Below are 15,451 nucleotides of genomic sequence, written 5' to 3'. Positions count from 1 at the left end.
CTCTCCAGATGTCCCCTGGTCTCTTGTCGCACCTGTTCCCGGCTGTCCCCTCCTTGTCTCTGTCCAGGCACAGACATGTGGACTCTCGTTGGTACAGCTGTGGCAGTGTTGGTGGCAGAACCCTGCTCTCTGGGCTCTCTCACACCCTGGTGACTGCAGTCTGTGCTCCAAGACGTGTGTGCAGTGATGGGCATGGAGTCTGCCTGTGTCCTGGGTCTCTTTCCAGTCCAGGCCTCTGCCCTATATGAGAATTGTTAGTGTTTATACTCCAATGCTCTAGCTCTGACTACATCCAAAGGTATATGCCAGAAACTGTGAGAGTTCAAGACAGGAGGGAGAGGAACAGACGGGATCATTGAGTTTTCTTTTTTATAGTTTTTGATCCTGAACAACAGCACTGAGAGACCAGGGAAACAGGAGTGCTTGTGGTCTTTGAAGCACGGGACAGAGAGCTGACACCCAAAAGTCACCCAGCACCTGGGCAGGGGTGCAGCTCAGCTGTCCTGCAGGCTTCCTGATCTGTGGTTAGGGAGTTTCCCACAATCCTCTGCTGTCTGCACCTGCAGGAGGCCCCTCCTGTGCAGCCTCTCTCCTCCTGCAGAGTCTGACCTTCAGCACAGAGGGCAGGGAGGGCTGAACAGGTGGTGTGGCTGTGGTCTCACCAGCGTGTGTTTCCTTTCAGCCTGGAGGAAGGCCCAGCTGTATGCTGGTAAGTGACGCTGATGGCTCCTCTGCTCACCTGCCCTGCCTCTGCCCTGCCCCTTCTCTACCTGTGGACTCAACTCCTGATGGGCTGGGCTTCCTGCTCTCCTTGTCAGCGTTGTAGCCTTGGTGGGAAGACAGCAGGGGCTCTTCTGTGGAGGATGAGAGAGAGAAAGAGACAACTCTGCTTCCATTCTGAGCCCTTTGTCTACTGCAGGTCATGGTTAGGATTAGCAACACCTTATTAAAACCCCTTGTTCAACTGACCATTGTCATTGGCGGGGTGACCACAGAGAGTTCAGGTGTGAGGAGAGCCTAGAGCAGGGCAATGAGTGTGTAGATCAGGAAGTGCCGGTCTCCAGATGACCCTGGGAACCACATTTCACTCCTCAGTGCTCAGATTATACTAAGTGGTCATGGGATCTATGTTCTTCTTACCCCCAAATTCCTCCTTTTAAGGCCCACTTTGGTCTTCCTGGCCCTGGAATGTGGTCTTCTCTGCTTCTTCGTGCTCTGACCGCTGTCCAGCCTGGGTTTCTTCCTCTAATATCAGTGGTTGCTGAGGAATTAGTTACTCTGAATAAATGTTCTAAATTTGGGAATAGAGGCTCTGGTATGTTTGTGGATGGATTCCTGGGTTGGGGTCTCTGATATACCTGAAATTGTATGCTACATTTGTGTACTCTGAGTAAGATTAGAAAAGCTTAAAGTATATTTGACATGGGCGGGTGCTGTGGCATTGCATGTTAATCTGCTACCTGCAGTGCCAAAATCCCATATGGACACAGATTCGAGTCCTGATTGCTCCATTTCTGATCCAGCTCTCCGCTGATGTGCCTTGGAAAGCAGCTGAAGATGGTCCAGGTTGTTGGGCCCATGCACCCATGTGGGATACCAGATGACGATCCTGGCTCTTGGCATTGGATCAGCCCAGTTCTGGCCATTTTGGCCATTTTGGGAGTGAACCAGTGTATGGAAGATACCCCCCTTCCCCACTCCCGTGGTGTGTGTGTGTGTGTGTGTGTGTGTGTGTTTGTGTGTTTTTCTCTCTCTCTCTGTAACTCTGCCTTTCAAATAAAAAATAATTCTTTTACAATAATTATTTCACATGCAGAGAGTGAGAGTGAGAGATGATATTCTGTCTCCTATTTCACTCCCTAGCTGCTAGCAACAGCCATGGCTAGGCAAGGCCAAAAGCAGGAGCTGGGACCTCAATCCAGGTTCCCACATACATGTCAGCAACACAGCCCCTCAGTGTTGCCTCAGGGTCTCCATGGGCCAGAGGTTGGAGTCTGTAGCCTGAGCTGGGGATTGACCCAGATTCTTCAGTGTGGGTGCGGGTGTTTTAATCACTAAGCCAAATATCTGCCATGTTTTTAAAAAATATGTTTTTTTTTTTTGAGTAAGAGTGAGGGGTGGGGGGAGGAAGAGAGAGAGAGAGAGAAGAGAGAGAGAAAGAGAAATTCTCATTGGCTGTTCCACTCCCAAAATATCCGCAATGGCCAGGGAGCTTTTTGAACTGTGCTGGAGCCAAAGTCAGGTGCTAAGACCCCAATATTGGTCTCCCACAAGGTTGGCAGGGACCCAGCTTGATGCATAATTTACTGTTTCCAAGGATGTGCCTTGACCAGTTGCTGGAATTAGGAGTTGGAGCTGGGAATCAAACCCAGGCACTCTGACATTGAATGCAGACATCTTAGCCCCTGTCTTTGCTGGAAGACCAAACTCCTGCCCCTGAGAAGGAGTGTGTGTGTGTGTGTTTACAAGAATAAAAAAATGTAATATGTGATTGTTCACTATGATTTTCTCACACCTCAGAAGAATGCTGTATTTGTTAATAGCTCAGGTCATGGTTTGATTTTTTGATATATGAAGACTGGAAAAGGAGAAACATAGAAAGGTAGAAATCATTACCTAGAGAAAGGACAGCAAGCAAACTGTGGGAGAAAAGAGCATGTGGGGAAGAGAAGAGGAGATGAGGGAGAGAGTGAGTGCTGTGCAGGTGGCTCAGCGTGACTGCAGTGGCTGAAGGCCCAGCCCTGGTGTTGGAATGTAGGGAGTGTGCGGAGGGTTTACAGGGCTTGGGTGTGTGAGATAGAATTGAATCCTGCACACCTTGTATTTATATTTCAGGAAAAATCTAAATTAAAACATCTTAATATTTGAGAATGAGAGAGAGAGAGAGCAAGCACTTTCATCCCTGGTTCATTCCTTGAATCCTTCAACCATCGCTGGTGCCACCTCAGTCTACAATGGGAGGAAGTTAGAGTCCAGAGCTGGAGCTAACTCTGATGTGGAGCTGATATCACACAAGGAACTGTAAGAGTTTTTTTTTTTTTTTTTGCCTGATAGTTATTTTATTTCAAATATAACAGACTACAGCCAGTGCTCTACAGCATAGCATATATTACAGATCAAATACACACATTTCATATGAAGGACCCGACTTGAAAAACCAGAACTTACTCTAAGTGCACTTGCAGGGGTAAACAAGGCTCAGGAGAAGATGTTAGAACAAAGATCTTCCCAGACAGCCTTCAAAGACAGCACATCTGTGGCATTGCTGGGTTCTGGAGTTTTATGTAAATGCCCATTTCAAAATCCCTGGAGTTGTGCATGCCTAAGAGTCGGTGGGATTCTCAGCCGGAGAAGGAGGTGGGGCAGGAGGCGCTCTGAGGGTGGCAGCAGCGCAGGCGGCGGGAACGCCTTTTTCAGAGTCTGACTGGGAGTACAGGAGCATCTCCAGGGCGGCATCCCCATCCGTGCTGAAGACCTCTTCTCTCATGGTCATGGTGACTCTGCGCCTGGTCACCTCAGAACACACAGGGAACTGTAAGAGGTTGGACGGCAGCCCACATAGCTGCACCCAGAGGTCAGGATGCTTGTGTGTAGGCTCTTATGATCAGTGGAGCAAACCCAGCAGCTCAAGATGACCATGGATGCAGTCCTTCACATCCCACTGCAACTCATGGATGCTCCTTCACTTCACTAATAATACTCCAAAGTGGAGTGGTGAGGGACTCCTGTTCATTAGGGATAATATATACTCATAGACGGGATAGCATTTGGTAGGCTGGCTATCTTGTCCCAACACTTAAAATCTCTTATATGACTGGGAAAGTAAGTTAGCTGTTCTAAATAAATCAGACGAATCTATCTTCCCTGCTGTCCTCCTCTTCAAAGTTTGGTAGTGCCAAGAAATTCACAGGCATTGGGTTCTTTGTGTCAGCTCAGATTTTGGGAAGGTTCTCAAGCTCCTAGGCAAAGGTGACCAGGATCCCAGGGTGACTGAGGAGAGAACAGAGACCTGTACATGAGGCCACTCTTCATGGGGGACTTGGCTGCTTGCAGCTTCTTGTTAAGTGGGGATGTAGCATAGACTCTGGGGGCCACAATGGAAACCTTCCAGTTGATTAGCAGCCCTGGAAGGCCACCTTCACTGTTTCAAATTCCCACTCAGTGGAACGAGCAGAGGAGCACAAACTTTAAAAGCCTTCAAGGATAATGGAGAATGTGTAGCAGACCTGGCACAGAGGTTCTTTAAGCAGAACATTTACAGTTTATCCAGGGGACTGAGTATGAAGGAAATGATGTGGAAGGTCAGGAAACCTTAGCATTTCCAGGTCCTGTGGCTGACCTTAAGGGTGATGTGGAAATGCTGAAGAGATCTGCAGAGGTTGGAGTAATCCATGTGAGTGAGTGTGATGATGGTGGATCAACTGCTGTGCTTAAAGCTGCTGCACAAGGTCACATGGAGTCTGCAGTGGTTCATTACAGAGGAGCAGACAGTGACATCACCACAAAGCAGGGGACCCAGTGATGAGGTCACGAGGTTTGCCCATCTGGCTACAGCGAAGTTGTTAAAGAGGCTACAGAAATACAATATGGAGGACAGGAATGAGATTGATGTAAGATTTTTATAAGACATGATGTTGAGGGAGGCACTGAAGCCAAGGAGATTTATGTCTTAGTGAGCTGTATAAAACAGATGCCAGGATGAGTGCTTATAAAAAAAGTGTAGAATTGAGACACCTTCTGGAATTTGTTGTGTGCAACTAGTGACACTTGGGAGAGATAACAGAAGAAAACTTAGAGCAGTTTATTTGACAACTAATGTCTTAGTGAAAAACTAGTAATTGAAATGTTCACTCTCTTCCAGAGGTCACATGGACCAGCCCCACCATTTTATATAATTCTGTTTCCTATCGAGCACACCACCAAGATGGAAATGCCAATTTCTATGAATGAACCTGTGTAGGTGTAATAATGGTCACAAAATTATCACCACAGGAGAAATGTATTTTACTATTACTGTCAACCTTCTAATCCTGTGCCTGTGTCCACTGCTCCCACGCTGCCTTTCCCGTGCCAGGCAGGTAAAGCTCTCTCCCTGAGGACTCCTCAGACTCTGACTGTGGATGGAGCCTTTGCTTTGGTCAGCACCTGCCTCTCTCCTGCCCAGGGATGAGCATGGAGGTGGAGGAGATGCAGAGGCCTTGGGGAGGTCGGGGAGAGGCTTCCTGTGCTCTCCTTTTAGTCCTTCCAGGTGCTCATGCTGGGGAGGCGGGGCTCAGCTGGTCCTTCAGCACTTGTGTGGTCAGCTGGGGAAGGGCAGGGCAGGTCCTGCCCCAACAATGGGGGCACTGTTGGCGACTATGCCCCATGACAGTAGAGTTCATGGTCTGGGTGACTTGGTTTGAATGGGAAATTGATGCACTATGTGGCTTTTCCTCCTATCTAGACCTTCCCTTGCCCACTGGTTCTCTTGGCCCCTCTAAGTCCCTCCATGTCCCACCACAGTGCATGGGAATTTCTAGGTCATGATTTTCCCTGTGCAGGTGACAGGAGTCCTCATGCTCTCTCCAGACACCTTCTCCTGCCAGTTCCCCTCCTCCATGCTGGGCGTAGCTCCTGAGCACCTGTGATCACAGCAGGTATCTGTCTGTTGCCATAAGGAGACCTCAGCTGTGGTGGCTTCCACCGCACACTGACTGTCTTACAGCTCTGAGGGTCAGAAGGTGGAGACAGGACTCACTGGGCTAAAACCCGTGCAAGTCTGCATCCCTTCTGTCAGCTCTTGTTTCTCCAGTATCGGAGCCCAGTTGCACACCAAAGTTCATGGCCCATTCCTCTGTCTTGAAGCCAGATATGTAGGCATCTGTCAGACTCTGGTCAGCTCCTCATATAAACTTCTCTGGCACACACAGGTTGGCAGGTTCTGTGCTTTCAGGGTTCCCATGATTAGATTGGGCTCACCTGGATCATCCAGTGAACTCTACTACCTCCAAGGTCCTTAACCTTTATCCCATCTGCAAAGCTCCCTTTCCTGTTAGGTGACTGAGTCACTGGTTCTAGGAATTAGCACACTGATATCTCTAGAATCATCCTCCAGGTTCATATCAGCCAGTTGTAGCCGCCTCTCTCCACCTGTGGCTTTCAGGCAACTTGCAAATTCAGCTCAATCAGTGATTTTTAAAAAAGTTTTGGAAATGACAAGCTGGAGCTGGGCCAGTCCGAAGCAAGGAACCAGGAACTTCTTCCAGGTCTCCCATGCAGGTGCAGGGGCCCAAGGACTAGCGCCACTTTTTACTGCCATACTTGGGCCATCTCTATAGGCCATAGAAGAGAGCTAGATCGCAAGTGGAGCAGCTGTGATTCGAACTGGTGTGCCCATAAGGGATGTCGGCACCACAGGCAACAGCTTTACCTGGCCCCTATCAGTGCTTCTGATGTAAATGGAGGGGCTGGAAATTTTGATCACCCCAGATTATTCTTTTTTTTTTTTTAATATTAACACTGCAGTTAGCTTGGGATGAATGTGCTACAAAGGGTAGCACCAGTCTTTTTTTTTTTTTTTTTTTTTGACAGGTAGAGTTAGACAGTGAGAGAGAGAGAGAGACAGAGAGAAAGGTCTTCCTTCCGTTGGTTCACCCCCTAAATAGCTGCTATGGCAAGCGCACTGTGCCGATCTGAAGCCAGGAGCCAGGTGCTTCCTCCTGGTCTCCCATGCAGGTGTAGGGCCCAAGCACTTAGGCTATCCTCCACTGCCTTCCCGGGCCACAGCAGAGAGCTGGACTGGAAGAGAAGCAACCAGCAACCAGGACAGAATCCGGCGCCCTGAACAGGACTAGAACCTGGGGTGCCGGTGCCGCAGGCAGAGGATTAGCCTAGTGAGCCACAGTGCCGGCATCCCCAGTTTACACTTAAGAAAACCTAGCTTCATGATGATTTGTGTCTAAGGATGTGAGAAGCATAACTGGAGAGTGAAATCTGGGAAGCGTGTTTTCTGTTTGGTCAGTGGCCAGCCTCTCAGTCTCTGGTGTTAAGCTTTATGCATTGGAAAAGACTGCTGTGTGTGTGTGAGGGAGTGAGTGTGTGTGTGTGTGTGTGTGTGTGCAGGACACAGTCCATCAGATGAATGTCTCCCGCACATTTCCCCCATCACTGTCTCAGAAGAGCAGGTGCTGTGGTGACCTGTGCAGTCTGTGCAGACCCCTGATACGTAATGTGTGTTCTCTTGTAGATTGGCGGAAGGAACGGTTCCAGGCCTGTGAGTGACTTCGTGTTCTTTCTGGGTGCTCCCCCTGTGGCCCCCATGGCTCTGGCCTCTCCTTCAGTTCTCTGTGCTGGTACAGATGCTGGTGGTGGGGTGGGGGCTGAGGTGACAGGAACAAAGCCAGGCTGGTTGTCAAGGTCTCTGTCACACCAGTTACCCTCAGAGATGTCCTCCTCCTGCTTGGAGGCCACGGGCCTGCATCCCAGGGCCCTATCTCAAGGGCCTCCCCACTCCCCCATGCAGCTAGGTGGGTCTGGGGGTGGTTGTGCATGCTTGCTGTGGGGTACAAAGGGAACTTGCATGATTGGAAACTCTCTGTGCAGGGTCTGTCACTCTGAATCCAGGCTCTGCCCATCGTAATCTTACCGTCTCTCCTGAAAAGAAGAGTGTGAGCTGCCAGGCCGTCCCTGAGAGCTCTGATGACATCTACTGTGTGTTGGGCCTTGAGGGCATCACATCAGGAAGATGTTACTGGGAGGTGGAGATCAGGAGTGAAAGGTTCAGCGACTGGGTTCTGGGGCTCTGTAGGGAGCATGTGACAAGCACAGGCTGGTGTAGAGAGTCCCCAGATGAGGGGCTTTGGTTTCTGGGGTGCTATTATAATAGATACTTTACCAGTCCTAGGTCTCTGCAGCTTCTCTCCCTTAGGCAGACTCCCCGCAGGGTGGGGATTTTCCTGGACTACAGTGATGGGGACGTCTCCTTCTACAACATGACTGATGGCTCCCACATTTTCTCCTTCCCCCCAGCTTCTTTCTCTGGAACCCTCTATCCATGCTTCATGCTTCAGGGAGACATGACCCTGAGCATCTGCCCCACAGAGGGGGGGTCTGAGGGGCTCCCTGTGCCCCTTAGCAAGTCTCCTTCTTTGGAGGAGGCTGTGAGGCCCCCAGGGGAGGGGCTCAGTTCAGACTCTGGAGTGGATGGAGCTCCCCCAGGGGCTGAGTCTCCATTACTGTCCAGGAGGGCCCAAGAGCTTTCTTGCCTCATGATTATGAGAACTGCTAGCTCATGCCTGTGTTCAGACAGCACAGCATGCGAGTTCACAGCTGTTTGAACTGATTTAGGATAGGATAATTTTACTATGAGAATTTGTTTTTTTTTTTTTTTGTCTTCAAATACTTTTTATTGATTTTTTAAATTATCTTTGGACATGGATTGGATTGAAGTCTGAATTACCGTGCCCAAGAAAGCAGAGTTTAATGATCCAACTTGAATCTGAGCAGAGGGCCTAGAGGTTGAGGGGGGTCCCCAGCTCTGTTCTGGGAGGGTTTGTTCTATTTGACTACAGAAGTTGGCCATCTGAACATTTCCATGGAAATGAGTGACTGATAGATTTTTAGGGGATCAGTATATAATGGTCTCCTTCATTTAATTCCTTTCCTGGACGAAGAAACACACATAATTTTCCACACTGCAGTAACTTTCTGTTTCCAGTGAACAAACTGCTGTGTTAACTCAGGGAATCTAAGGGGAGGGCTTGGATTCCCTTCTGTGTCAACACTGCAGCTGTGGGAAGAAGAGAGCTGCTAGCAGGGTAGCAGTGGATCCTGAGTAAGATGAAGATGAAGACGAGAATTTCCTGATGCAAGTTCAACTGCAGACAGCTCTGACCGTGAGCCTGGTTCTAGTTACTCAATGAATTTCCTCTTTATGATCCAAGTCCATTTGTCACAGTGAGTGGAAAACCACAGCAAACAAAATGAAGCAGGACTGTTGAGGACTCAGATTCTCCCAGCAAGGAGACGTCCATTCTTACTGATAAAATACTTTGACTAGGAAGGGGTTCTTGGAACAGAGGTCTGATCCTGCTTGAGACCCCACGTCCCATGTTGGATGCCTGGCTGGGTTCCCGTCCTGGTTCTATTTCTGATTCTCACTTCCTGCTAATGCTCACTCTGGGAGGAAGCAGTGATGGCTGAAATAGTTGGATTCCTGCCATCCATGTGGGAACCTGGATTGAGTTCCTGTCTCTGTCTGCAGCCTTGTCCAGCAACTGTTGTTTGCATTTGGAGAGGGAATCAGTGTCTGGAAGATCTCTGTCTTCATTTCAAATAAAATGAAAATAAAAAACAAAACTATCTGATTGGCTATCAATTCTGACTGAGGGTGACAGACATGAAATGGGAAGTGGAAGAAGGAAGTGGTAGATAGCACCTCTGGCCTTATAACCAGTTATACCAATATGGAAGACAGCAGCTGCTATGGTTTCAGTATTTGTGTTGCCAAGCTCAGTTGGGACTGCAGTGTTATAAGCTATATATTACTGGTAGTGAGGGGGTGGAAACTTAATCAAATTACTGTGTTTAGAGTTGAGGATTTGGGAAGTGATTGGAATGGAGCAGGTTGTTAGGGCAGAGCCCCTGTGATTGAATCTTGGTGGATTTATGGGGGTGGTAAAGGAACCTCACTGACACAGAGAGACGTGGGGGATGCTGCCATATTGTGATTTTCAAAGGTGGCCCCTGTGAAAGTCTGCTTTGTGCTCTTGAGACTTTGGCTCCCCAGAGCTTTGAGCCAAAATAAACTTCTTGTCTTTGTAAAATTACTCTGCCTCAGGAATTTCATTATTGCAACAGAAAGCTGACTAGTTTTTGTCTTTGCTTGTCTGTGTATGTCTTTGTACATAGTAATCATTTTTTTCTTCTCTCCTTACACTTATGATGTTATATGTAAATTGTTTAAGAATGGGTTTATATTATAATCTTATATAATGCATGTTTTTACTTATTCTCATTTTTATCTAAAAGCGAGAGAGAGAGAGAGAGAGAAAGAGAGAAAAGGGATCTTTTGTCTACTTGTTCATCCCCAAATGACTGCAGCATTTGAGGCTAGTGAAGGCTGAAGCCCGGAGTCAGTGGCTCCATCTTGGCCTCCCCTGAGTGGCAGGGTCTGAAGAACCTTCCTATGTTACCTTCCTGGTTGTGTTGTCATGATGCTGGGTCAGAGGCAGAGTAGCCGGGACTTGAACCAGGCACTGTGCTGGGGGATTCTGTTGTCCTAAGCTTGGCTGCACCACAATGCGACCCTTTTTTTTCTTAGAGCTTTCTTTTCCTCTTTAGTAGTGAACCATATTTCTCTAGTTGGTAGTTTTTAGGTTACATTTTCCCTGTTCAGGTGACTGATGTGGTTTCCATCTCATGAGTGGACTCTGCCTGATGTAATCCTCTAAGCCACAGTGCAGCCCAGAGGAGGGTGCTGAGCTGCTCACACCGTGTGGGAAAGGGGAGCTGAGGTGCTCACACATTCATCAACATGCTTCACCCCAAGCATAAGACCATACACAAGTACTCTTCATGGTCCTTGCTTGGATTTTAAGTATTCTCAGCATAGTTACATATTAGCTGTCCCATTTATCCCCATTCCATTTATCATGTATCTTTATGACACTGTGTTACTTTTGGATTATCTATGCAAATACTTTCTTTGAAAGAGACAGAAAAGGAAGACATGCAGATGATGTGATGTTATTTACCAAAACAGGAGTGATCTCTCTCTCTCTCTTCTATTTAAAGATTTATTTATTTATGTGAAAGGCAGAGTTACATAGAGCTTGAGGCAGAGGAAATGGAGAAGTCTTCCATCTGCTGGTTCACCCCCAACATGGCCTCATGTGCCAGAGCTGTGCCAATCTGAAGCCAGGAGCCAGGAACTTCTTCCGGGTCTCTCATGTGTGTGCAGAGTTCCAAGGACTTGGGCCAATTTCCACTGCTTTCCCAGGCCATAGCAGAGAACTGGGTTGGAAGTAGAGCAGCCGGGACTTGAACTGGCACCCATATGTGCTATTGACCCTGCAGGCGGCGTCTTTACCCCCTACTCCACACTTGGGCCCCGTGAGTGATCTCTTTAGCTAAGTGCACCAGCTGCCTTAATAATAGCTTCAGAAACAGTGATTAAAGCCATCACTGTTGTAGCACTTAGATAGATTTTTTAAAAATTTATTTGACGGAGTTATAGACAGAGAGAGAGAGAGAGAGAGAGAGAGAAAGGTCTTCCTTCCGTTGGTTCACCCCCCAAATGGCTGCTACAGCTGGCGCTGCGCTGAGCCGAATTCAGAAGGCAGGTGCTTCCTCCTGGTCTCCCATGCAGGTGCAGGGGCCCAAGCCCTTGGGCCATTCTCCACTGCCCTTCTGGGCACAGCAGAGAGCTGGACTGGAAGAGAAACAACCTGGACTAGAACTCTGCACCCATATGAGATGACGGCACCACAGTCGGAGGATTAACCAAGTGAGCCACAGCGCCGGCCCCACTTAGATTTATTTTATCTCAGTATACATTTTGCAATGAATTTATTTCGGAGGTATTTTGATCAAAAGTACCAGGTGCTTTTCTGAGTATCCCAAAGCCTATAGTTTTGTTGCCCCATAAGATGTTTGCCACTTCACCCTCTTACTCAGTGTACTTACTCATTTTTTAAAAAGACTTGTTTGTTTTATTTGAAAGTTTCAGGTGCATAGAGGGGGGGGGAGATAGAGAGATCTTCCAATCGTTAGTTCACTTTCCAGATGTCCCTAGTGACTGGGCTGGGCCAAGCTGAAGTCAGGAGCAGGAGGTTCATCTGGGTCTCCCATGTGGCTCCCAGGGACCAAGCACTTGGTCTATCCTCCGGTTCTCTCCTAGGCACATAGGCAGGGAACTGGATAAAAAGTGGAGCAGTCTAGGCAGTTCCAAGATTGCAGAATAGGGAAGGAGCTTCCTGATCTAGTCCAGGAGAAGATAGTAAAAAAAGTGAAGATAGTGTAGTCTCTGGGAAAAGGTAGGAAAAAATGGCAGAGGAAACTCTTCTGAAATTACAGGGACACAGTGGGCCTGCATGGAGGGTGTAGGCTCCCACAGCTTGGGACTCCAGCAGCTGAGAGCCTAAGCACCAGTGCTGGAAAGTGAGGTGAGACAAGACCGCTGCATCCTGAGACGCTGGCGAAAAAGCAGCAGGAAGAGCCTAGAGGGAACGAGGCTTGAAGCCCTGTGGGGGAAAGTTCACCAGGATAACTAGAGGAGACAGAGAGAGAGAGAGAGAGAGAGAGAAATGACTGTACAGATATGTTTATCTCTCTTGGATCACCTTACAAAGGCATACAAACCGATAGAGCAAACACCATTTTGGACATACGTACATAACAGTGCTCCAGCTCATGTATGCACCCAGCAATCAGCTGAGCAGAGAAACCTGACACTGGTGGGGAGAAATAACAGGGGGCTAGGGCCTTGTGACTGTGTGAGGCTTCTGCACTGGGACTGTGGAAAAAAAAAAACTTAGGGTCTGTGGGAGAACTCATAGTGTGGCTGAGACTTTGAATAGTCTTGGTAGGAGATGCCACAAGCTTGGGAAGTCCTGGTTACCTGGTGAGAGACATTGCTGGGGAATCAACTTACACTGAGGACTGCACTGATCCTTTGGGACAGAGCAGACAAATATTATACCCACTGGGGCTAGCCCTTAGGCGCTGGTCTCCATCAAGAAGAGCTCAGCTGAGCAGAATTATTTCACTTCAGGTTAAAAAAAAAAAGAGATTTACCATACTAAATCTGGGTGTGTCACCTTAGGTGCACCCTTAACCCTGGAGAACTGAATAGAGCTCTCTGACCACAGCCACTACAAGCCTCTAGAGATTCACCAAAAGCAGACAATCCACTTATCTACAGAGTTATAGTACAACCATAAAAGCCGAAACAGTGGATAAAAAAGAAGAAACCAATGAGTATCTCCACAAATGCTGAACAACAAACACAAAAATCCAAGAAACAAGAATAAGGAAGACAACATGACCCTCCAAAATGAACACGACAATTCAATACAAGATTATGAAGACAATGAGACAGAAGAAATTCAAGAAATGGAACTCAAAAAATTGATACTATTACAGAGAAGTAATAAAAGCAAACGAAGAACTACTGAAATTCATGCAGTACATGAAAAAAAACTCCCTCATGAAATTGAAATCTTAAGGAGGAATCAATGAAATGAAGAATTCAATAGAACATGAAATTGAGATATTGAAGAGAAATCAAAATGAAATGAAGAATTAAATAGAACAAATAAAAAATGCAGTGGAGAGCCTTAAAACAGAATCAGTGAGGCAGAAGAGAGAATATCAGACTTAGAATACAGAGCACAGGGAAATATACAGTCAAACCAAAGATAAGAAGAGGAAATTAGAATCTAAAAAATATTGTTGGGAATCCACAGGATACTACTGAAAAACCCAACATTCTGGTTCTAGGAGTTCCTGAAGGCATGGAGAGAGAGAAAGGATGAGATGGCCTTTTTAGTGAAATACCAGCAGAAAACTTCCCGGGTTTGGAGAGAGAAAGAGACGTCCAAGTACAGTAAGCACACAGAACTCCCTATAGAAAGGACCAAAAAAGATCCTCACCATGACACATTGTAATCAAACTCACCACAGTGAAACATAAAGAGAAGATTCTAAAATGTGCAGAGAGAAATGCCAGATTACTTTCAGAGGATCTCCAATTAGACTCACAGCAGACTTCTTATCAGAAACCCTGCAGGCTAGGAGAGAATGGTGAGATATAGCCCAAGTCCTAAGAGAAAAAAAAATTATACTAGAATATTATACTCTGCAAAGCTCTCATTTGTGAATGAAGATGAAATAAAGACCTTTCATAGCAAACAGAAATGAATTTGTCATCACTCATCCAGCCCTGCAAAAGATGCTTAAAAATGTGTTACACACAGAAACATGGTCATCAATACGAAAGAAGGTTAAGGAAGAAAATCTCTTAGGAAAAGATCACAGGAAGTTCAAAGTATATATTAGAAATATCTTTGGAAAAATGGCAGGGGAAAGTCACTACTTATCAATAGTCACATTGAATGTAAATGACCTCAACTCTCCAGTTAAAAGACACAGACTGGCTGAATGGATTAAAACACAAAACCAATCTATTTGCTGCTTACAAGAAACACATCTTTCCAACAAAGGAGCATGCAGACTGGAAGTGAAAGGTTGGAAAAAGATATTCAGGAAAAATCCTGAATAAGAATATGGAAGAACCTATGAACTCACCAATGGAGCAATCTAAACCTTCAATAATAGAGGCTGAAGAAGAAGAATTTGAAGTCATGCCAGAAAAAGAATTCAGAAAATTAACAATCATATTACTTAGAAGCAATGATAAACAGATTCAAGATCTGAAAGAAAAGCACACCCAATAAATAGAGATTCTAAAGAGAAGTCAGAATGAAATACTGCAAATGAAAAATTCAATTGATGTCGCTCCCCCTCTTCGTGGAGGAACGACACAGGACCCTGCACTGTTCTTTCGTCTGCTCGGCCCTCCCCGGGTTTGCTGCTGGTTCTTCCCGGGTTGGCTACTATCCCTTCCACCTCCGTGGAAGGGCGGTTCCCCCTGCCACTTTCCCCACTTCCGCAGGGGAGCAGCACACCGCCGGCCGGCTTTCTCGGGGGCTGCACGGGTGTTCCTTCAGATAGATGTTCCCCTTAGATGTTCCTGGTGCATGCCGTCTCTCTCCTTTATAGTCCTCCTCCGCCAATCCCAACTCGGCTGCCCACACGCCGAGTACGCTGCTCTCCTCCAATCAGGAGCAAGTCCTACAGTTTATTGGTTGAACTGGAGGCAGCTGTGCAGAAGCTGTTTACTTCTCTCCCAGCGCCATATTGTGGGAGAGCAGATGCATAGAATAAGTCTTAATTCCAGTAACTCAGTCCAGTCCGGATTGCTCCCCACAGATCCCCCTTTCTTTTTATTTTTTGGCGTTGATACGCGCCTGTCTTCGGTGTCCCGCGGCACACACTCTGCTCTACTTGCTAGAGTTGCCACAGGCTCTTACAAGTCCTATCAATCAGGCAAACCGAATCCGGGTCCTCTCTTCGCCATGTTGTGAGGAGGTTTTTAGGCGCTGATGCGTGCCTGTGTTCGGTGCCCTGCAGCGCATGCTCTGCTCTGCCTGCAGGGGCTTTCAAGCCCTATCAGGCAAACCGAATCCAAGCCTTCTCATTGCCTTTTTGTGGGGAGGCCTTACTGATGTTAATTCGTGCCTGTCTTCGGTGACCTGCGGCGCATAAGCTGCTAGCCGCCCAGGTGCTCATCGCCTCACTAATCGGGCAGACCGAATCCAAGCCTTCTAATTGTTGTATTGTAGGGAGGCCTTTCTATTTCTCTATTTCTCTATCTCCGGGCATTCCTATTTCTCCCATTTTACTTCTGTCT

General features: G+C 47.2%; 1 protein-coding gene and 1 pseudogene across 6 annotated transcripts in view; both read left to right on the top strand.

Annotated features, from left to right (window-relative positions):
- LOC100344369 (butyrophilin-like protein 1) overlaps nt 1-15,451 on the top strand; it is a 168,446-nt gene that overhangs the window by 92,000 nt on the left and 60,995 nt on the right. The gene's annotated exons all lie outside the window — the stretch shown is intronic.
- LOC149126715 (ankyrin repeat domain-containing protein 42 pseudogene) lies at nt 3,492-4,761 on the top strand (annotated as a pseudogene).

This window comes from Oryctolagus cuniculus, chromosome 5 (assembly GCF_051225735.1).
Source record: "Oryctolagus cuniculus isolate XC-2025 breed Fujian yellow rabbit chromosome 5, ASM5122573v1, whole genome shotgun sequence".
NCBI classification, from domain to species: domain Eukaryota; kingdom Metazoa; phylum Chordata; class Mammalia; order Lagomorpha; family Leporidae; genus Oryctolagus; species Oryctolagus cuniculus.
The sequence above is the reverse complement of the archived record's forward strand: the minus strand, read 5'-3'. Positions and strand labels throughout refer to the sequence as shown.